Source organism: Myotis lucifugus, unplaced genomic scaffold, assembly GCF_000147115.1.
Source record: "Myotis lucifugus unplaced genomic scaffold, Myoluc2.0 scaffold_209, whole genome shotgun sequence".
In the NCBI taxonomy this organism is placed as follows: Eukaryota; Metazoa; Chordata; class Mammalia; order Chiroptera; family Vespertilionidae; genus Myotis; species Myotis lucifugus.
Window position 1 is genome coordinate 1,339,598 of NW_005871257.1, and position 24,570 is coordinate 1,364,167.

Genomic DNA, 24,570 nt, shown 5'->3' on the forward strand with positions numbered 1-24,570 from the left:
ATGTAATACTTTCAACAATAAAGATTTTTTTAAATGAACATACTGTATCTATTTATGGTTTTCATCATATAGCTCACAATTTAGCTTTATTTTCCTTATAATTGATATACTGCTATTTATTTTGTGCTTGTTAATTTGTCTCAGAGCTGTATTCTCCATGTTTACCCAACACATAGATAATCTTATACACTTTTTTGCATTTATATCACATCAAATGTAATATAGGAAAGCCAATGTTAAATTTATGATTCCTTTTTTAAAATTTATGAGTCTTAATTAACATATTTGTTTTAATAAAAATAATGAAAAGGAAAATAATTAATCTACTCTTAATTAAATGTGAGGAGCTAGTAACGTATTCCAAAACCTAAAGAATATATTTAGTTAATAAATTATACAAAGTTAATTCAATATTATAAGGCCTAGCCATCTTTCACAAGAAGGTAAGATATGAGCCATTTTTCTCCATGTGTCTTTGTACCAGCTATTAAGCAGTAGTGCAATGAATGGTGAACAAAAGCAACAGAGATTGGCAATACAAAGGGGAGCCTCCTCATATAAATTTTTTTAAGAAAAAATTAACTAGGTAAAGGAAATACATTTTTTTTCTTGTTAATCCTCACCCAATGATATTTTTTCATTGCTTTTTAGAGAGAGTGGAAGGGGGGGGGGGGCGGGGAGACAGAAAGAAAGAAACATCAATGTGAGAGAGACACATCTATTAATTGCTTCTTGCACGTGCCCCGACCAAGGCCTGGGATCGAGCCTGCAACTAAGGTACAAGCTCTTGACGGGAATCAAAACTCGGACCCTTCAGTCTGTGGGTCAGGACTCTATCCACTAAATCAAACTAGTTAGGGCAGGAAATACATTTTTTAAGCCAGTACAACATGAAAAATATCACGAACAATAATGTTCAGAGTAGAAAGAGTAAATAAAGTTGATGGTGCATTTCACAGTTTTAAAACAATTCATTGAAGACTAAAATAAATGAAAGAAAATCATAACTAAATGAGCCAGCAAAAGAAATCCATATGATGAATAATGAAATTTTTACTGTGAATCTGGCATTAAACTACAGCAAATTTTGGAAAGGCATAATTTTTAAAAAGCCCAAAGTGTGCTTACAATGGTATTTGATTTCATATATATACACATAATATAGGTATATTAACTATTTAATATATGTATATACCTACATTACCTATATGTAAATATAGATATTTACACGTAAACATTACCTATAGATAATGTAAGTAAATGTTATCTACATGTAAAAATAGGTAATAAAAAACTGTGACATAAAAGTACATTTGCTTATCCAAATCTAAAAAGATATATATATATATATATATATATATATATATATATATATATTCAAAATTTTATAACTGCAAACATAGATAAATCTATGTACATCACTAAAAAAGACTGTGGCCAAGGTGAAATTTACTTCCCTGAAGCAACCTATTTTCTCCCTAAGCATGAGTTCATTGCCTCTCCTCTACACAATAGGGTGCAATATTAGTCATATCACATTGTGTTTCTGTTTCCCTTACCAGACTATAAACTTTTTGAAGACAGGGATTGTGCCTTATACAGCCTGACAGTTCCTGTCTTTAGCACAATGTTTTGATAACTCAATATTTTCCTGAGTGAATAAATTACATTTATTTGAAGGAATCCAAAGATGGATGGAATTTTTGAAATATCACCAGTGAGTGACAGTCCAAAATGAATAGTTCAATTTTTATTAAACCTGTCTGCTTCCCCTTTAAAAATTTCAGTTACAAATAAATATGCAACAAATGGGAAAGGGGAGTTGCTAAAAACTACATTTCTTCTCCATATTTAAAAATATAGATTGTATTAGCTGACAGTCCAACTGGTTTTTCATAGGAGAGGCTGGTATTTTTTAAGTTCGAAGATGATGCTATGGCCTACCATATAAAGGGCATACACTTTTCTTTCCCATGGGTCTCCTATATGCTCAGTATGATAGATCGGTAACAGTTCTACGCAAGATAGAGCTCAAGTATGGCATTCTGATTGAGTTACTCCTCTCCCTAGATGTGTTAACCACCAGAAGCCCAGTATATCCTCATAATGCTTAGAATTATGTTTCCTTCATTTCTTAATTAAAGGCCTGATTATATTTATGACAGTTAGAGAATTTAATATGCGCATGTTTACTTAGTTGAAAAATTTAATTCATCAGCTCACCTGCTAGTCACTACAGCTTTTACAATAACACGCAAAATGTAAGTAGCCTTAATGTTATTCTCTCAAAATAAATTAGATGAATAATGTTTTCCCTTCATTATATGAGGGAAAGAAAAGGAGAGAGTACTGAGAATAAGGTTTAGAGAATATGGGAAGGCCATACTGTTAAAAATTTAATTAAAGCTGGACTGGGGAAAACAGAGAGGGTCACTGGGGCATCCAAGACAGGAGGGGAGCAGGAGATGCAAGGTTAGTGAATACTCACAAAGCTCCAAGGGACCAAGGCTCAGAGGAAGGCAACACTAGAGCACTTCTGCATATTCTCTCTCCTCAGAGATAAGATATTTTAGTTGGTGAGTGATAAAGCTTGTTCTATTTCAGAAGCCTGCGCTGTGCTAGCTCTCTCTGCCTCCTGTGGGGGACTTACTTTTACAAAACATTGTCACATTCTTCATTTCTTTGTAACAGCACTAAAGACTGGCAGAGACATTTCTCATATTTGACCACCACAGAAACGGAGTCTCAGAGACATGCAGAGTTTTGCTCAAGGTCAAGGAGTTTTCAAAAAACAAGATCAGGACTAGCACTTCCCTTTCTCCCTTTTCAGTGGCGAGACCCGCGCATTCAAGACCTATAAATTCTACAGTGGGCAGCAAAGGCAGCTGGAGGCAGGGTGTGGCCGGGGGAGTTGATACTGCTATCCAAATTATTCATTATGAATGTTTCTTTTTTGTCTTGATTTACTTAGATAATTGCTTTAATTTTTCATTTTGTTGAGTATATGTAACTGTATTATTAGTCCAATTTAATTTTTTAAAATCTTATAGGTTTAATAAAGGATGAGAAAGGGATGATAAACTAACTTTCCGTACGCATGTGTAAGCTTTTCAATTGTGGCATAAATATGAATATTTCATAATTGTGTATTCTCTTTTTGAGGACCAATAGCCATTTTAATATAGAAACCATTAATAGAATTACCATATGGGAGCTTTATTTGCTTTTAAAATGGGTTACAAATAGTATCAATTAGTCACTGATAAAAAAAACATCTAACGGGTTGAGAGGTTTTTTCACAATTCAGCACCGTGATAATTTTAGGTATCATCTGCAAAACAATAAATACAAAATCGTTTGTAAAAAGCCAACATATGTCTTGGCAATTTTCTAATTATCTGTGTGTGAAACATTCAATTCTTCTGCACAGATGGAACTTTTCATATGACACATTTGTACTCTCAAGCCTACAAAAGATTACTAGAAATTAGTGAGCTCTTATTTCTATAATTTGTTTTTATCTGACTCTACCCAGTGAGAGCCTGGAGTTATGTTTATTACTTCCACAAAAAAGAGGTAACTGCTTATATAAAAAATGGGAAGATGGGTGTTGAACTGAAAGCTAAATTTATTCAGAAATAGCATAGACTCCACACTTTTCAGTGAAAATACGAGGGAAAAAGTGCCAGATGGAAATCAGCCAACTGGTGTTCTTTTAGGAATTGTGTCGAAGTTATCGTGATGGGGGGGTGGGGGGGGGGGACTGAGAGAGATAGAGAGGGAGTTTTCAGCAGGATACCCTGAAAATGTTTTCTGGTTTTATTTGCCAACAAAGAAGCAGAAAACAGTATTTCAAACATCTTACCAAATTCATAAGAAAAACTACTGAATATTTTAGACTAGGGAATGCAATTTTAGTGGCTTTTCTGTAATATGTGGAATTTATCAATTGTATTCTCTCTCCGGAATCAATAACTGATCATTGCATTGAACCCCCTTTCAATATGTTTATTTAATCAGTACTGTCATCTCCTCTATCCATCCCACAGCCTTGGTATGTATTTGGATCTCACTCATCTTTTACAGACACCAACACGTATTGATGTACCTACGTGCCCACCTCTTCCTCCTACACCAGCTAAGAAAAGAAGCCGCCCTTGTCACTGTCGGTTCCCTAGACATCCCACTGTGACTGCACATGTTTTTGCTCTTTCAGGAAAACAGAAACTGAGTTGAGACCTCTCTTGCTCGAGAGTCTCCAAAAATTTAGCCTCTATTTAAGCATCTCACTTTGGGATTTATAAAATATTTAAGATCACAAAGCCTCTGTCATGGTCCTCTCTATCAATTGGGATTTTGAAAGCCTGCCAGTAATTACCAAATTTTCTTTGTTCCAAACAGATGATGACTGTGACAATATGTGCTGGATTAGGCCTGGCAATGTAATATTTAGTCAGAACCCTGCTCTATCATATCTTTAAAATCAGGGTCCAGGTAGATAATGTTTGTTGTTTCAGATTACATATAGGGAGCCAGATTTCACATTCAGATCTCAAGTGATTATAAAGAGTTAATTGGGGCTGCAAACATAACATTTTCATGGGAATTGCTTATAATGAGTTTTGAGTTCTATTCAGATAGGTTTTACTACATAAATAGAAAAAGGGATGTTTTCTTGTACTTCTCCTCCCAACTCTGGAACACTGTATTATTATCTTAGTTCAATAAGGCCTACATCTATAAAACCTAAAAAATCAAACTCTCTTCTAGCCGCTTGTCATCTACAAGAAAGTACTTCATTAATTCATTTGAACAATTTGAAAGCTGACTTTTTTCTCCCTTTCGTCTATCACTGGTCACTATTCTAGATGACTTAGATGACTCATTCATCTATTTACCCTCAAAATTCTTTCCCTCCTATATTCCAGTGACAATCACTTCCATTCAGATTTGGCAATCCACACCCATGGATACAAAAAAATGGGCTGTTTGTAAATAAAAAGTGCTCTACTATAATATCCAGAATTGTGAAAACCCCCTTCCCAGACCCCCATTCCATTCACTCATGGTCGCAAAAACTGTCCTAGGTTGCAAAGGCTGATGCCCTCCATTGCTTTGCCCTTCCTGTTTCCTGCAGTCTCCAATTCTTCCTGGTTTGATTGCCACCTCCTCCTAATTTTGATCCCCCTGATAACACACTTCCTTGAGTGAAACAGATTCCTACATTCTTTGACCTTCTCTCACACCTACCTTGCCAATCCCATTACCAAATCAATCCTACCATCTGTTTGTTCTCCTCCTCCTCCTGGGCTGCCAAGAGTTACTAAGAAAATTGAATAACCACACTGATTGATTCTGCTACAAATATATGATTTCTGATGTTAGCTGAACTCTCAGAGCTGCTTAGCAACCTATTACTCATTCCTACTTGGCTGGTCTTCCCATTCCACACAGCAGCTGTTCCCACCACACCTTCCTCAGATTCCCAATTCTTACCCTCGCTGCCCTCAATCTCAACACATGATTTTACCTCCTACTGCTGAGAACATTGAGGCTATCAGGCTTGAACTCCCTCTGCTTCCCTCCTCTACATCTCCAAATTTATCTGTATCTTTACTCATCAAAACTTCCTTTTGCATCTTAAAAGAAGAATCCTTATTCTTTTGTCCATCTAACTTTTTGATTCCACTCCTTTCTGCCTCTGTCAACATCTTATTTTATCAATGTGCTTTCTCTCTTCCGTTCAACCTCTCACATTTTTTCCATCTACAAGCCTATCTGAATTTTCCTGGTTTGTAAAAGTTATATATATTTCTTCACCTCTTCCACCATCAAATTGCTGTTTTCTTTTCTTCCCTGCAAAAATTCTTGGCAAAGTCCCTTGCATTCAATGGCTCTGATTACTTAAAACTGGTTCCATGACACATGATGTAATTTTACCTGACCACCATTCTAATGACTCTACTAAAAATAATATATAAAAGAGTCTTTTCTCATTATTCAATTTTCTTGACCTGAATGCTAGAGTTTAGCTTTCATTTGAATTCATTCACTTACTGACTGTCTAAATTTGGGCCAGGTAGTTAGCTCCCTCACATTTAAATTGGGAATGCATGGGTCACTTTTAAAAATATTCGTTTCCTTTGAGCAAATTACTTTCACTCACTGAATTTAGTTTGGTAAGATTTTATTCAAAGGGTGTTGCTTTTCCTTAACAAAAGGTTGACAGGTTACCCCAACAGGACATTTCTGCATTACCTTTCTGGAGTCTAAACAGTGAGCACAGTGATGAAATAAATTAACATAATTGAGTTTAAGTCATTCCAGCAGTAGCATTTGAAGAACACAGTCTATCAATTCCTACTAATCTCTGAATTGACTTCTACCCTTTTACTTGAGCATATTCCTTCATCTTTCACCATGTGAGCTTTTGGTTCCCAAAGCTACTTTTTATTTAAAATATTGTTACATTCCAGCAAAGATAAGTTATGGGTAAATGCCATACTCACATCCTCCCACAACATCAAAATTACAACGGAACTACAGAACAACCATCATTCAGACCCCCTGAAATTTAGCTAAATTGAAGTCCTATAACTAAGGATATAAAGAAGAAGCCACCACAAGACTGGTAGTAGTGGCAGAGACATGGTACGGGCTGGTCCCACACCCACATGTGGCAGTTAAAAATGGGGAGGGAGGTCCTGACTGGCTAGCTCAGTTGGTTAGAGTGTCATTCTGATATGCCAAGATTGTGAACTCAATCCTTGGTGAGGGCATATACAAAAAAGAACCAATGAATGTGTAAATAAGTGGAACAACAAAGCTATGTTTCTCTCTTCCTCTCAGTCTCTTTAAAATCAATAAATATTTTTTTTAATGGGAGGAGTACATCAGCTGCAGAAGTCTCCCCTGAGGGAGTGTGGGATCCTGGCCCCAGACCAGACCTCCAGCCCAGGGTTCCAGTGCTAGGAAGGGAAATCCCCATAACTTCTGGCTGTGAAAACTAGCAATAAATTCAATTTAAAAAATAATAAAATAAAATAGAAAAACCAGTTGAGATTGTGGCTGAGTGAGACAGAAGGCTTCTGGAGTCCCAGACAGTTCCTCTTCAAAGGCCCCTACATGGACTTACTCAGACTCACTTGCTCTGAGCTCCAGCAATGGGGCAGTAGCTTGAAAGGTACCAGGGACAGAGAACATGAATGGTCTGACATCAGGGCAAGAGCTGGAGGACCAGCTTTCTCCCAAACAGAAGTGCTGGCAGAGGTAATTGTTCCTTTGCTGAGACATGCTTCCCCACCCCTACCCCCCCACACACACACACATACACATACACACACATACAGAGAGCCAACAGGCAGGCATCATATCTGAGTGTTCATCAACCTGGCTCACATTGTTCATTCCACCCTGGTGAATCCCTGAGATCCCACCCCACCCAACTTTTGGGCCCAATCCAAGCCATGTTCTGTGGCTTTTCCATATCATTATCTTTCTTTGTTCCTCCTTTGAACTTTCCTAAAATCTCTCAAACAAGCAACTGACCTCTGCATGCCCTGTACATCTTGCTAAGTGGCCCAAGGCCTGACACTATCAGTAGCCAGCCTTGGTTTTCAACTTGGCCTCTCCTGGGCACCTCCAAGCCCAGCACAAGTAGCAGCCACCTGTAGATCACTTTGTAGCTCATGCCAAGTGGCCCCATGCAGGGCACTGATGGTAGCTGATCTTGGCCTGCATCTCCTGGAAGGCCCACATCCAGTGCACCTGGTGGTCAGTTTCCGACCATGCCAAAGCACCACCCAACTACCTTCACCAATGACACACTCAAGGGGAGGACTCAGTGGGCACCAAAGCCCAGCTAAAATAAGGCCTGATCTGTGAGGTTAGTCTTCACAGCAGGTCTTACACAGTGGACTCAGTGAGTCCTCACAGCTGATGGGGCTGAGGGTAAATCCCTCCCATTTACAGGCCAACATCAATCAAGGCTCAATGACAACAGGGGGGTATACACAGCCCACATGGTTGGGGACACAACTGGAGTGCCCTGCTGGGGTGACTGAAGAAGCTGCAACACTAGGCCCTACAAAACACCTACTACATAAGGCCACTCTCCCAAGCCTAGGAGATCTACTAACTCTACTTAATACATAGAAACAAACATAGGGAGGCAGCCAAAATGAGGAGACAAAGAAAAAGTTCCAAATTAAAGAACAGAACAAAACTCCAGAAAAAGAATTAAACAAAATGGAGACAAACAATCTACAAGACGCAGAGTTCAAAACACTGGTTATAAGGATGCTCAAAGAACTTAGGGGAAGACTAGATGTACTTAGTGAGAACTTAACAAAGAGATGGAAAACATAAATACAGAGATAGAAAACATAAAAAAGGACCATCTGAAATGAAGAATTCAATAACTGAAATGAAGAATACATTATAGGAAATCAACAGTAGAGTAGAGGAAGCAGAGAATCAAATCAGAGATTTGGATGATAAGAAAACAAATCAGAACAGCAAAACAAAAAGGAAATTTAAAAAATGAGGATAGTTTACAGAGGCTCTGGGACAACTTCAAACTTACTAACAGTCACACAGACTAAAAATAAAGGGATGGAAAATATATTTCATGAAAATGAAAACAAACAAAAAGCCAGAGTATCAATACTTATATCAGACAAAATATACATTAAAACAAAGGCTATCACAAGAGACAAAGAAGGACCCAACAATTCCACTTCTGGGAATTTATCCAAAGAAAACCAAAACACTAAATTGAAAAGACAATATAGTCATATGTTCATTTACAATAGCCATGGGAGTAGCCTGGGTGTTCATATAGATAAATGGATAAAGAATAAGTGGTGCTTATATACAATGGAATATAACTCAGCCATTAAAAAAGGATAAAATTTTGCCATCTGGAACAGTATGGATGGACCTAGATGGTATTTTGCTGGGTCAAATGAGTCAGACAGAGAAAGATAAATGTCAGATGATTTCACTTATTTGTGGAATCTAAAAAACAAAATAAATGAACAAACAGAATAGAAACACCTTCATAGATACAGAGAACATTTTGATAGTTGCCAGATAGTATGGGGGTGGGATGAGGGGTGAAAAAGGTGAATGAATTAAGAAATACAAATCGGTAGTTACAGAATAGTCATGGTAAGGTTAAGTACAGCAGAGGGAATATAGTCAATAATATTTAAATAACTATATATGGTGTCAGATGGGTATTAGATTTATCACAGTGATTATATCATCAGTTATATAAATGTCTAATCACTGGGTTGTACACTTGAAACTAATATAATATTATACACCAATTGAAAAATAAAAAAGTCATTTAAAAAACTAAGTATTTATTTAATACATGCATCAATAAACAGAGCCCATAAAATAAATAAAATAAAATATTGTTGTAAATTATTTCTATTACATGAAAATAATTTTTATTATGAGGGTTAAATGAGATAATCTATATAATATTTTAGTGCAAAATCTATTGCTTAGTAAGAGCGAAGTCAATTTTTGCTGTTATTGTTTTTGATATTGTTATTATTAGTATGTCTACTCCATTCCTACCAAAATATTTTCAATTTTTTTCTTTTGACCAGATTCTACATTTACTTCTTTGGCTCTTCTTTTATGTTATCTTCCCCATGGCTCACCAAGGCTAGTCCTCTCACACCTTCTGCTTTTCCACTTTCTATATATTCCATAGGGAACTCATCTACTTACATGGAGTCCCCTATCAGAAATTATATATTGCTTAATTATTTCCTTTCCCAATGTTAATCTCAAACATCTCAAATTCTATATTCTTTTTTAAATGATCAAAACTGAAATCTGAAACAAACTTATTTTTCATTCCTATTTTTGTTCTTTCTTCCCCAACCCCCTACCAAATATTTCAGACTCTTCTGCCCATAGGTCTTTAATCTGTCTCCAAGGACAAGAATCCGAATCACATGATCAGATTTTACCAGATACTCTAGTCCCCTGATAAGTCCCTTTCTCTAGTACTTTAACTACAAACTGCTCTCTACCAACAGAATCATCATCCTAAAGCACTTACTGTATTTTACCCTTGCTTGAAAGCTTTCAATGACTTCCAAATGCTTACAGGATAAACCTAGACTCATAAGCATACAATTCAAGGCTGGATCTACTTGCTCTTTCCAGTTCATATCTAGTCACTCATTCCATGTTCTATTCTAACCACACAGGATCACATGCTTTTTACCAAATACACGATGTACTTTGATGCTTTCATTACTTTGCTCATGATTTCTGTCTCTAGTTGAAATGCCTCTTTTTTCCCTCCTTAGAATAAGTAAACTTAATTTATTACAAAGTTCAACTCAAAAGCTTGTTGTATCATTAAACTTTTCCCAAATGTCTTCATTTTCCTTCTTTATCTCTGTCATCCTATAGTATTTATAACATATCTGACTCTCTAGGTAACAAGTTTCTTGAAAGCATAGATAGTATCTTTTCCAGGTTTATATTCCCAGCCTCAAACACAGTATCTGAGTTAAAGCAGATATTCAATAATTATTGTTGAGCAATTGTTTCCATCTGGTCATCTTCAGAAAAGAAAAATACATCTGAAATATATAAATATATATGAATAATATAAGATATATGTGAAATACATATGTGAAGAGTGTTTATTTCAAAATATTCACTATAATAAGCATATATGTTTAGATGTATGTGTGTGCATACAAAATAACCCAACACTTTTATACTTCACTAGCTAATGCTTTAGCTAGTCAGTACATGACTCAAGACTGACATTAGTATTCCTAATATGCCTGACTTATGATATCAATAGGAAATATAATCAGATTTGGCAAATCAAGCATTGAGAAAATCCTAAATCATATTCAATCAGAGATTGTTCCTTTTCATAATAATATCTGTAAGAAAAATTTGATTTCTTAGTGAGTTTTTATAAGAAAACATTGAACTCTTTCGATTAGAAAAATAAAATTTGAATGATCACACCATAGGTAACAGCAACATTAAAGGCATGATGGTATTCCTTCTGAAACCTATCGAAAACAAAAATTTCAAACAAAAGTACAATTCACAAGTTACTATATAATAAAGTATACTGAATATGATTTACATAGGATTTTACATAAAGTTTATTTTAATCAGCCCCGGTGAGGTTGAAACAGCCCCTGTGAGGTTGAGATGGCCCCTGTGAGGCTGGGACGGCCCCTGTGAGACTGAGACGGCCCCTGGGAAGCTAAGAAAAATACCACATGAACTCACTCATTTATGGATAATAAGGACCATTATAGACTGATGAACAAAAATGGATACAGAGTCAGAGCAGCATTGAGCAGACTGTCAAACTACTGTGGGAAGCCTGGGGAGGGTTGGGGGGGGTGTGGGGGGGGCGGGTAGGAGATCAACCGAAGGACTTGTATGCATGCATATAAGAATAACCAATGGACACAAGACACCTGGGGGGTGGGGAAGGCCGGGGGAATGTTAAGGGGGAAAAAAAAGGAGACATGTGTAATACTCTTTGTAATACTTTAAGAAATAAAAAATAATAATAAAATAAAAAAATAAAAAAGTTTATTATAAAGCATAAAACATTTTGAACATTTTAAAACATTTTGAAAATTGTGTATTATGAATGTGGATATTTATCTACAGAATTATGGGTTAGATATTTTGCATAGTTACAGTATGTGTAACCTCTGCATTCTATAGAATATCAAGAATGATTTGTTTCAACAACACAGGAAAACTTTATGACATCTTACTTGGGAAATTTAACAATATAAATACTGCACATTAATCACTATTCATACAATAGGGGTTCTAAATTCTTGAAACACTAGCTAGCCCTTGGCAATGCTATGGGCCCTTCCAGCTCTAACAGATTGAAGCTGAATTTCCTTGGTTGCAAGTCAAAGCTCAGACAGAAGACAGGTAAGTAGAAAGCATCCAATCTGTTAGAATATCTTTTAATTGGAATTAAAAGAGAAAAAAGAAAGAGAAAGAAAAAAACAGAGTTAATTCCACAGACTGTACCTTCAATCTTGATGATCCTTAAAATTTCGCTGTCACAGAACTGCCAGAACTGTCTTACTACAAATGAAATCCTAGGAATAGCTTTATTTTTTCAAAAGAACTCAGTGAGTCCTACAAACTACAGGACCATGAAAATCATATCCACACTGTATGTGGCATAAATTTGTTTGTATGTTTGTTTGTTTTTAAACCATGAAGCACAAAAAGTAAAATCAGGGTAAATGCTTTAATAATGTGCTATACTATGGAAATCCTTCTGCATAAGGTCTGAAATAAAAATCAGCTGATTGCTTGAGTAGTTCAGATAATGATAGAGGTAGAAATGGGATGCCATGAATTTGATGAGTAATGACTCTAGCCTTCAGCCTCAAGATAGCCCCCTGAGCATGACTTTATTTGAGATCATAGCTTAACATCAAAGAACATCTCTTTTGACAGTCAGTGTGAGAGTAAAGGAATTTAACATTAAAATCATGCTTTGTGCCAGATCAGTGTGGCTCATTGGTTGAGCATCAATTTATGAACCAGAAGGTCATGGTTCGATTCCAGGTCAGGGCACATGGCAGGGTTGCAGGTTCAATCCCCCGTGTGGGGCATGCAAGAGGCAACTGATCAATGATTCTCTCTCATCATTGATGTTTCTATCTCTCTCTCCCTCTCCCTTCCTCTCTGAAATAAATAAAAATATTTTTTTAAAAAAATCATGCTTTGTATCCTATCTCCAACATATCATCACTTGTCAATAGTTTAAGTGGAAGTGAATCCCATGTTCAAAGAATTCTTCCATGTCTATAAAAGTTAGGAATCATGTATTAACATGTATTTCTTTTGTTATTAATCATACAAATTCCTCTCCTAATGAAATAAATCTCTAGTGCAGCGCACTTTATGGGTGCCAAGAAATGACCAAAGAGAGCAGTTGTCTCTACTACTTCTTACTTCACATAAAGTGTGGCCACTAAAGGCACAGAATTCCAAATCTGAGAGAAATACGGCTCAGTTAAAGTGTCATCCAAATCCCTGTAGGGTTGTTTCTTCCTTCTCAAGGATTGGAAAGTTATTCCTCTAACAAATCGGGGCATCCACTTCCCTGTCTCTACACACCTCTGCTGCCTGATTCCCATTTCTTCCTGGATCAAGTTACATCTTCTTAACATGGAATCTAACGACCTATACAGTTTGATCTGTTTTCCTGCCTCCCTCTAAATCATCCTGCCTCACCACCCACTTGTCATCCACCAGACCCTTTACTCTTGGCATCATGTAGTTACCACATCTGGGTAACACCTTTTTTTTGCAACAATAGAATTCCTGCGATAGAGTAGATTCTGAGTAGCACAGAAAAATGCAAGCTCTAGCAGAGCTCACATGATTTGTGATAAATGTGCATATAAATATATGCATATCACCTCATCTGTGATACCCAGCATTTAACATTTTGTAGGAATGCTATCTCCCCAGCACCTAATCTATTTCAGGAATAAACTTTCAATAAATATTTATTGAATGACTAACATTCATATATTTTATTGAATGCTCTAGAGAACCACATAAAATTCCCATTTATAGCATCAAATTAATTCAATAGTCATTTAGTGAGCAGCTAATCTACTATAAGCAAAGCACTTTTTTAAGAGCTGGGGAAGAAGGTGAATATGAATCATACTTGCACCTTTCCCAATACAGAGATGATGGTGTAACAAGTAAATACACATATATACTCACGTGCCTAAAAAATTCCATCACTGAAGAAGCTCGAGGTACCATAAAATTATGCAGATAAAATGACTAAATTAGCACTGACAACTTGGTAATCAGGAAAAGTTTAATAAAATAAGAATCAAGGAAGGTGGGATTCACTCATGTAGAATTAGAAGCACCGAGAATTTCTGGAGGAGATAACAATATGGGTGAAGATACACTGGTGGGAAAGTGTGAAACAGGTCAAGTGACTCGAAAGTAACCAGGCTTAGCTGGAGCATAGAGTTCACGAAAAGGAAGAATGGGAAGTAAAACTTGGGACAGTGAAATTAGAGTCAGAGGAATATGATTTTAATTAAGGAATTCGACATTCATTTATTAGAAATAAACAAGCATCAGACGTTCCTGGGCATGGCCTAAGCAGAAGCAGGTTGTTCTGTCCTGCCGAGACTTTTGAGCAGCCGCATGTGGAATGCTTAGCCCTCAATATAATATCTAAATCCATTTTATATAATTCACACACAAACTTTAATAGCAGTTCAACTGTGCTCTCCATGCTTAACCATGATCTATTTTATTTCATAATCTTGATAAGTTACCAGCAGCACATCAAGAGAGACAAAGTTCTTTTTAAAAAATAAACATATTTTATAATCCAATATTGCTAAATGGCACAGTAAGTGGAATCATCAGGGCATATCAATTTCAAATTCATCTAAACAGTAAGTAATAGTAACTACTGAAGGACAATGCTAGGCTTTACAACCACCTATATGAAAAGTAGTCAAACTAAAGATCCAACTAGCCTGGCCACGGTGGCTCAGTGATAGAGCATTGGCCTATGAACCAGGAGGTCACGGTTCGATTCCCAGTCAGGGCACATGCCTAGGTTGTGGGCTCGATCCCCCCAATCATGCAGGAGGTAGCTGATCAATGATTCTGTTTCAACATTGATGTTTCTAACTCTCTCTCTTCTCTCTAAAATCAATAAAGATATATTTTAAAATTTAAAAAAATAAAAGATCCAACTATAACATATCTCTTAAATCAGTTAATAGGAAAAAAATGCTGCAAAATATTTGTAGAAAACTAAAGTAAAACATTCCCGAACCTCACAGTTAAAACTGAATGGCAACACAAATGATGTAGGGATTGCCAAAAGGGGGAGGTCACCGTGTGAAAGGTACTTCCCACAGCCACAACCGCCAGACACCTTTCACTACCATAATTACAAATATTCAAAGAAAATGGCAGTGAAGGTGATAATATGAGCTTACCTAATTACCAAGCTGAAGTCTACTAGAAAGTAAATAAACCTCTTACATAGTTCTCGGTGTTTGTTCTAATGAATAGTTTCTAAATTCAAAGGAATACTCATGAAAACAGCTCAAAGTATGCATTGACAATGGATCATTTTTTATGATGTTTTCATTTATAAATACTATCTTGTTTTATAAGCATGTCTGTATTTTCTAAGTAATTCCAAAAATACCTTTTCAAAGACATGCTAACCAGAAAGCCTACTTATAAAGCTTGTGCAGTCTATCTAGCCCAATAAACGGTTCTAACATCAAGTTGAGATGCCTGTAAAGCTTTAAGAAAAGGAGGATTTAAAATCAGACACACCTGCAGTTCAATCCCTACCTCACTCACGACTAGTGTGAGACCTTTGGAAAACACATTTGTCTGTGTTTAATAGCGGGTAGCACTTAGAGACACCTGCTCCATGGCAGGCACCATTCTTTATTGCGTTCCCACTGCTTCTGAAACACACGTCAGCTAGTGACTGTCTAGGTGACCTGTGTCACATTTATTACTCTTTCTTTAATAATGGATGTTATTTATACTTGCTCCATTGTGCTAGGCATTTTCTGTAAGTGGTATATATTAATCTATATTAACTTATTGTGTGATCACATATTAATTCATCCACTTTCTTAATAATGGCATGAGACTATTATCTTCATTTAAATACATGAGAAGTTAAGTAACTTTCCCAAAGTCTCAAAGATTAGCCCATAATCATTACTCTAAACACTTCAACTTTTAATTTATGAATTATATGTATCTTCAACTCATGTATTTTCACAGACAATCCAAATGAGGACTAATACAGTCATTCAAATACTTGGTAAATGTATTTAAACGGAAAGATCACTCTCAGATTAGATGATTATCGGGCAACTACTAAATCAAAAATGTAATTGCCACCTTCTGATTGCCTGAAGATACAATACCACCAAATTAAAAAGAAAGCTTAGGTGTCACACAACTTTGTGTTCGTCCTGGCAGAAATGTTTACTGAATTATTTTTTATCACAAATTCAAATTTATCCTTATTTTAGAAAATAGTACTTCCAATTGATTACATACTATTAATGAAAAATTTATAGTTTTTACATACTTGCCATTCCACTTGCCAAAAAAGTCTACTAAATTAAAAGGGAGCAATTTGAATTGATGTGTTAGACCAGGGAAAAGTCAAGAGGAAAAAAAAAAAACTTAAACAGTTTTCTCTTTGTAAGATTTTGCATAACAGTGACTTTAGATTTCCACAAATACTCGGCTCTGTGTACAATAAAATATCTGTGAGCAACATAATAACCAGTTATGCTCCAAATGGCATCCATATATTAACAGCCAAAAGAGGCTACAGAGCAATGTTTGAAAGAAAAAAAGAGCCCTCTGGACCTACTGTAATATTCAAACTCGAAGGAAACGAATAGCCTAATTACAGAGCCGTGGAATAGGAAGCCGATAGATTTCAGAGACTGGGAAAGAAAGCTTCACAAAATCTAGGGAAATTAGTCAGATCCTTAAAATGTTTTATTTCTTTGCATGGCCTGAATTGTCAGCTGTGCAAAAGGAAGAGAAAGACACCTCCAGAAGGTGTGCTGTGTTTTATAGCCCAACAGCCATGAACTACTGGGCCATGCATCCTTTATGCTGCTGTGAAAGGCAGGGGCAATCTGCAGCAGATGACTGTCCGGCTCAGCAGAAACGTCCGTTTCATATAATAAAGACAAACCCACCATCTGAACATGTGCTCACTGGGGAGGGACACAGGGATGAGGGACCCCTTTCATGGCATGCACTTGATACATTATTTCTAAGATGCATAGTTCTTTTCCTCAGGCCTGTCCAAGGCAGAGTCCCATTGTGGCTTTCCAAAATGCAGTCCTTTGTAAGTCATTTCAATGGCCCTAAATAGAACCCTATGAATCACATTATATAGTCAAAAATATGATCGCCCTAATACATGTCTTTCATGTTTTCTCTCAAAATCCTGTGCTTCTGTTTTATCTAAGTGAATCCTTTAGTCATTTATTTGTAGTCACTTGGAATTAAAATGTAATTAATTTAACATAATAGGACATAGAGCTATTTGATATTCTTTTAATTGTTGGAAGTAATTCATATCATAAAAATGCCTTTTTTAAGAAAATCTGTCTGAATTCAATAAAAAGCATATACATGATCTCTTATTTTATCTTTAGTGTTGAAAGTATTACATATACTTTCATATATGATCTCTTACTTTAACATGGAGAATTATTTTTAATTCTGGTGACATGTAACACAACCATCAACAATTCTGAAGCTTTTTTTTTTTCCATTGTCTCCATTAGGCCCATTGGGAGTACAGTGGCTTAGGTCACAACAAGAAACATCATGCTAATTGAACTGCTAATTAACCGGTGTAAGGAACAGACTGCATGAAATAGATTGCTGTATTACTTTGTGTTAACTTCTGCGTCATTTCAGCTTGGTAACCACTAATTTAGAATCCTCTAATCATGCTCTTTAATCCAAATGTTAATCTCAGATGATAAGAGCACATGATTACCGAGGAGCTCTGGTGCAAGATAAGTATTGCTTTTCTTCTGAGGATTAAAAATGGGTTACTGAAAGATAGAAAGACCCTGTACTTACAGAATTCTTAGTATTCATTTGAATACAACTTCCCTTAAGGTAGAACTCATTGGAAGTCATCCTCATAAACATTTTCACAACTTTTCTATCTAAAAACAATCAAGGCATTTATATGTCTACTTATCGAAGGATTTTTATTAAAAGGCTCATGTGATAAATTATTTTCTTAATATCACCAGTGTCTTCCTTTTTTTAAAAAAAATATGTTTTTATTGATTGCAGGGAGAGGGAAAGAAAGACAGAAAGATCAATGATGAGAGAGTATCACTGATTGGCTGCCTCCTGCACGCCCTACACTAGGGATCAAGCCTGCAACCCAGGCATGTGCCCTGACCGGGAATTGAACTGTGACCTCCTGGTTCATAGGTTGATGCTCAACCACTGAGCCATGCCGGCTGGGCACCAGTGTCTTTCTTAACACAATTTATTTTTCAGTTACAATCAACTTTCAATTTTGCTTAAAAAACATGGCAGGCTTTTATATAATAAATATGCAGGGGGATTAAACAGTCAACCAGTAGATTTGAATTGCAGCAGAAAGTTAGAATTCACGTGAAATGTATTACCAGGAGGCAGCTGGTTTCTGATCTCTCTAAAATGCACATACCACATGTCTGCTTCTTTCCTGAGTCTGACACATAGAGGAGAAAAAAAAATCCTTGCTGACCCGCCTTTCACAGCTGGACACAGAGAGAAGAGGAAAGATGAGAGACCCAGGTTCCCCTCAGCTGCCACTGACACAGAATCCTCCCTGACACAACTGGGCAGCGGCAATTAGGAAACAGGCTGAGCTGTGCCTCATCTCAGAACTCCAATCTCTTCACATAGGAAATGTTCATGTTCCCCTAACATCCAAACACACAGATGAGGAAGATACTCACTTTTAATCACATGCATTTAAGCCCTCATCAGAAATCCACAAAAAGCAGCATAAGATAGTTATTCAGGTGATATTTACATCTATAAGATAGAGAGTAGCTAGGTCTTTCATAAAAAACATAAAAGTGATTGAAAGTTTATGACCTCATAAAAACCTGGAGTTGGCTTTGATTCTTTTCAAATGCTCAGTCACTAATCTGTGATGCGAAGTGACAATATAATTGTCTCATGTTTTCACGAGCAATGCTATGTATTCCCAAGCACACAGAGCCATTTCTAAGGCCTACATTTCCACGCTAACGATTATTAGTCAATATATTCCAACCAAAAAAGTAAGTTTCAGGAGGCAAAACTGTGCATTTTGAATGGTTCTTTGTTTCGTCCTCTCAAATACACTTAACTAAAAAATTCCTATGTTTAAAATAAAAGCCACTTTATTTCTAGACATTAAATGTTATCCAGTTAAATTTATCAGATATTTTATATTTCATACATTTAAATTGTCATCTAATAATTGCAGCATATTTTCTGCTTAATGAAAATAGAGCCCTCGTCATATATAATAAATATGTATTAAATATTTGCAAGAACAAGACTTATTTGTGGATTATTAGCATAATAAGCTTTATCTTTAGTATGATGATAATTGGACAAGTAATTATTCTTACATTGCACAATTTTTAAACTACTAATAGTGGGAGAAAATTGTATTCCTTTATGATTGTGGATACAGTGATCTTCAAAATCTGTTCTTTGACATTTTAGAAACTTTCATCATTGAATTGTGACAAAGTTTTGATTTCCACCCTCACAGTTCCCTTTCCCTTATCTATACCTGAAAAAATTATAGCTCTCAGAGCTCCCAGGTTTGAATTAGAGCAGACCAGAAACTGATGACTTTCTCTGGAGAAGCTGTACCTGCACAATTTGCTGAGTTTCACGCCATAGTATATGCAGAATATTGAGGGCATAGTGTTACCTCTTCTGTGAGGTGCCTTTTATTTCACTTTTGACAGTGATATTCGGCTTATTTTGGCCCATGAGCATCTCAGTCAGCAACCACTACACTCTACTCATATGTCAATTATATAAGCAACAATAAGAAAATTAATACGCGCCAGCATTTGCCAAGTTCTTGTTATGTCATGCACACGCTGCCTGGATGAACCTCGTTTAATAATCACAACTAATTTATAAACTATAGTTGTTATTAACATCATATTACACATGACAAAGGGAGGCAGAGAGATGTAATTTGTCCAAAGGTCACTCAATTTGTAAGGGTAAGCCAGGCAGTCTGGATTCCAGACAGGGTACTCTTAACCACTGTGACACCCTGTCATTTAGCACATGGCACTGGAATAATTACCCTGCATGGCTGGAATTCCCATTTGATTGTAAGCTCTCTCTGCTCAAAGACTGCAGTTGCCATTTTCCTCAGTCCACCCCGATTCCAGCAGCAGTCTTAAATTTTTTTTTAACTGATGCAGCCCAGCCAGCATGGCTCAGTGGTTGAGTGTCGAGCTATGAACCAGGAGGTCACAGTTCAATTCCCGGTCAGGGCACATGCCCAGATTGTGGGCTTGATCCCCAGTGTGGGGCATGCAGGAGGCAGACAATCAATGATTCTTTCTCATCATTGATGTTTCTATCTCTCTCTCTCCCTTCCTCTCTGAAATCAATAAAAATATATTTACCAAAAAAAAAATGATGCAAATAGTACATATTTATAGTAACATATTTTCAGCCTGCAAAGCCAGTCAGTTAGGAAAGAATTTCTCTTCTCCAGTGTATAGTTTAAAAGAGACCTTCTGTCACAGATTCCAACACTGTGCACCAGAACATCAGAATACCTCTCTCATCTAGTTCATGCTGAATCTGCCTCGCTCAGGCTCATAGATGTGTGATGTAAGGAAATGCAAAATTTATCTCTGCACCCCCAAATAGTTTCAGAACCTAACTTGCACCCCTGTCCTATAATAGGGTTCAAAATGACAGTTCTATGGCTCACCTGTTGAGTGCAGCCTCTGAAACCAGAGTGGCGGGACTCAAAACCCAGCTCTACCTCCTGCTAGCTCTGGAGCTTTGCAAATTTACCTAAACTCTGTGTCTCATTTTCCTCATCTGTAAATTGAGTGGTTGTCATGACAATAATAGTATCAGTCTCATGAGGTTGATATAACTATTAAATAAATCAACCCTTTGTCCAGCACATCCACACGGTGAATGCTACCCTCCCGTTAGTCACTTAGTCGCCCTCTTGGTTATGAGAGAGAGAGAGAGAGAGAGGGAAATGCCACCCTTATATAACTTTTATTATAGTATATTACACTTGTTTTATTTTATTATCAATGTTAATATCGTGTGTCTAATTTATAAATTAAATTTTGTCACAAGTATGTATGTGAGGGGAAAAGCTGTATATATATATATATATATATATATATATATATATATATAACACCATATACACCATATATATACACACATATATAATACCACATATTTACATATATATACCATATATACATATATAATACCATATATATACATTACATATATATATGTAAATTTGGTACTATCCATACCATCCACAGGGTCTCAGGAGTCCACCACTAATGATCTTGGAACTTATCCCCTGCAAATAAGGGGGGGACCTACTTGAGGCAAGTCCAGTCTTCATTTTTTTTTAAATGTACAGAGGCAAGAGGCAAGAGTAGGAGTCTTATTTAGAGATAGTGGGCATGGGAGAAGCTTGGTAGGTGAAAGTCTGCAATTCTTCCATTTAAATTTCTAATCTTGTAAAAGAAATGAATATAATGACAAAATTGAAATTTAGGATCTAAATAGATTCCATAAATGGCCTGAAGTTCACCTAAATGAAAAAAAATGGTTGGTGTGACCAATGACCTAAATAAGGATCCCTGACGATCACCTATGCCACCCCTGTGACTTAGAAAGTGACACCATTTTGCAAGTCAGAATGTTGCAAGGATAAAAAAAAATCTACTTAATATATATGCTTTCATTTTGCTTCCTGCTGTTTCTCTGACCTTTCCCAGCTGAGTAGTTGCAGGAATCTAAAGTAAAACTACTGTTTTTCTGTGTGAGGCACTTTGCTACTAAACATTAATCATGAAATTGTAATAGTCGCAAGACTCCTCTGCCTGTTGCTTCTTCTAAGAAGAGAATTACTATTAGATGAAAGAGCCCACAGCAATAAACCAGGGGCTAGAGTTTCCTCCTCTGAACACTACCAGGGTGATCCAAGTCCAGAAATGCCTTTGAAGTCACAGAGACCTTCATGTGCTGATCAATCCTTGGGGGGTAAAGAGCAAGAAAAACTGGTTCTCGCACTTTAATACTCTGCCAGGGATGCATTCAACACCATGCAGAACAAAACGGTTTCTTTAGTAACAAACTGAAGCATTTTATACGGAGGGGCTCCTTGGCTCAATTAACTAAGAGGGGCCTATTGATCCCAGAACACGATTATTGATACCTCAATACATATCCCATTAAGTCAAACCAAGAATGGAATAGTAACAACTGTATATGTCTATGTTCCCCTGGTCTTAGGGCATGCATTGAGATTTTGGGTCTATTTCAATCAAAAACAATGTGGAATTTTCTTAATACAGATGACCAGTATTGATTATTAACATAACCAGTATTGAATATCACATTGCAATATTTCAAAGTTGTCAAAATCTTAGAAGTTAAGAATTTAAATGACCTTAAAATTGATAGTGCAGTTCAAACCTATCACTTATGAATGAGGAAGAAGAACACCTGGGAACAGGTATGTTTGTGTCTTGCTGTTTAGAGGCAGAGCAAAGTTTACCATCCAGACTCCTGGCACAGCGGGCTGGGAGAGGTCAATGGGGGTACAAGGAGACATATGTAATACTTTCAACAGTAAAGAATAATAATAAAAAGATTCCTGGCACAGTTCAGGGTGCTTTTCTCCACAGACTCTCACAATTCTCTGTTCGACCTTTTCTTTCCTTTTTTCTTTTGTGTAATCCTCACCTGATGATATTTTTCCATAGATTTTTTTTTTTTAGAGAGAGTGGAAAGGAGGAGTGGAGGCACAGATAGAGGAACATTGATGTGAGAGAACCGAGGTACTGGAATCAAACCTGGGACCCTTCAGTCCTCTGGCCCACGGTCTGCCCATTGAGCCAAAACTGCTAGGGCTGTCCAACCTTCTCTCTTTATCTTAAGTGGCTAAACGCTTCACTCTCAAATTATACAGATGTGTGGAGAATGTATTCTAAAACCCAGCAACATGAACATATTTTATGTCCCATTGTTTTAAGATTCTCTTAAAATACAAAATATAGGCACTTTATAAAGTAGGTTCTTTTATTATTATTTTCATCACAGAAAAAATATTCAATACAATAGAATTATACAGTTTGTAGACTTATAATTGATTATACTAGCATAAATAAAGACAAAAATCCCTGTAATAATGTAGAGTACCAACTTCAGCTGATTGTCACATAGAAAGGAGAGGTAAAAATTTCAACTATAAAGTTAACCAGCAAGATAAAGAGAAATTAATACAAATACCAAAGAACAGTAGTTTCAAGATTATTATGGCACATGCTGACTACAAAAAAATATATCAATTTGTGTTAAATATTCACTGTCTTATCTAGGTTAATTTATGATTATTTATATAATTTAAGTTGAAGAAAGTTTTTTAAAAATACATGTAACTTATTGGTAGATTAAAAATTTATAGTTAGCACACAAATATTTCGCAAATCTCTTCCATAAGCTCATCCATGATTCACATCCTCGTCACTGAGTGAAGTAGCCTGAAGGAGCATAAAAGAACTTTCCAACTGGCTTCAAACTGATTTCGCAGGAGCCTACCCTCATTATTTACAGACATTGGCACCATCTCCATTTAAACAGCTCAATTGCCATAAATATTCTATTTAATTGGAGAGTCTTTGCAGTAGTCATCCTATTTTAGCATTGCTTCCGTTGTGAATAATAATCTTTAATAATGATCATAATGCATATGAATGGCTTAAGACAGTTTACCTCTTTACATTCTAGGTAACAGCCCAAAGTGCAAATGCCAATCATTACATTTTACAGCCTTTCACTTACACACATGCATATACACACACACACATACACTCACATCCATCCAAAAGTTAAGACTTTACATTTATAGTGTCTTCAACTGAGAAAAAAATAATAATGCAAAGAGGTACTTCCTGCATGCAATTCATCCTTAATAAAGTAAAAATGCCCTCTTTTGCATATATAAATGCATAGGACCACACATTTAAAGGCCAGTTTCCTATTCACAAAATGGCCATACATTCCTTGAACATTTATAGGGTTTACCCTAAATTCCAATCAGCAATCGTGTAAAATGTCTGTGACATATATTGCCATCTATGCTTTTACACCATAAGAAATTATGTTTCAACAAGTATCACAATGACCTAAATTTTGTTTTCTCTCATGTCCACGAGTTTCTCACATTCCCTGATTGACAGTAGTATCAGTCTAATCTTCTGAGAACTCAGTCCTGAGGTATACATTTCCATTTTCTTTGTTGATCTAGCACTGGCTCAGGTGATCTCTGCATAATGAATCCAATTAGTTCCAGCAAGGCAAACGCAATCATATCTATGCTAAATCTCCACGTTATTAACTATAAACACTAACAGGATACATGTCTCCGCTCTTTGCTGGAGTCCATTCAAGTGCAAACTGAAGAAAAAGGATTTCCTGTTCTTCTTTTCATACTCCTGAGTATGATGATATCTGACTTTGTTTCTCCACAGTTATTGATAAGATTAAAAAACTCTCTCACATCCCTCCTTTATTCCATATTGAAAGTTTGATATTTTTTTTCAGTTGTTTGCAAAGTATAGTTCGATTCTTTTTTTTTTCCAGAGATTTTAATTTAAAGCCATTTTTTTCTTCTAAATCAGAGCTTCATTTTAATCAGCTAGT

The 24,570-nt window shown here is 36.2% G+C and overlaps 1 protein-coding gene across 1 annotated transcript in view; it reads right to left on the reverse strand.

Moving 5' to 3' along the window:
* The window catches only part of PCDH7 (protocadherin 7), a 425,070-nt gene that overhangs the window by 331,369 nt on the left and 69,131 nt on the right, over positions 1-24,570 (reverse strand).